Genomic DNA, 880 nt, shown 5'->3' on the forward strand with positions numbered 1-880 from the left:
GATCACAGGGTCATGAGATTCAGCCCTGCGTCAGCTCCATGTTGGACATGGAGCCTGCTTAGGATTCTCTTTCCCTCTCCCCTTGCCCCCCTCCCCCTGCACGTGTGCACACTCTCTCTCTAAAAAAAAAAGAAAGAAAATGAAAACAGTCTCTAGCCTATATTATTCCTCCACAATTGGAAGTCATAAAGGAATATTTTTTTTTTATTGTGGTAAAATGTGTATAACATAAAAATTTGCCATTTCAACCATTTTCAAGTGTGCAATCCCATGGCATTAAGAACATTCTCATGGTTGTGCAACCGTCTCTGCCATTTTCTGAACTTTATCACTGCGAGCAGAAACTCTGTGCCCATTAAGAAATAACTCCCATTCCTGAGCCCCCAGCCCCTGGTAACCCCAATCTCGTTTCTGTCTCTAGGCATCTCTAGATATTTCTGAATCATACAACGTTTGTCCTTTTATGTCTGGCTTATTTCACTTGGCATAATGTTTTCAAGGTTCACCCATGATTAAGGAAAAAAAAATTTTTTTAAAGATTTTATTTATTTGACAGAGAGAGACACAGCAAGAGAGGGAACACAAGCAGGGGGAGTGGGAGAGGGAGAAGCAGGCTTCCCAGGGAGCAGGGAGCCCGATGTGGGGCTCGATCCCAGGACCCTGGGATCATGACCTGAGCCAAAGGCAGACGCTTAACGACTGAGCCACCCAGGCGCCCATAAGAAAAGTTTTTAAATAAATATTCTGTGGTCATAGAATATCCTGATATCACAATAATTTGAAAACAAATTATTGAGGATTACCGAGCACTTACTGTGTGCCAGGCACTGGGCTGGGAAGGGCACGTGCACTGTTTTGAAAGTCCTTTCAAGAACAACAC

Source organism: Leptonychotes weddellii, chromosome 12 (assembly GCF_054177405.1).
Source record: "Leptonychotes weddellii isolate Sample4059 chromosome 12, ASM5417740v2, whole genome shotgun sequence".
Classification (NCBI taxonomy): Eukaryota; Metazoa; Chordata; class Mammalia; order Carnivora; family Phocidae; genus Leptonychotes; species Leptonychotes weddellii.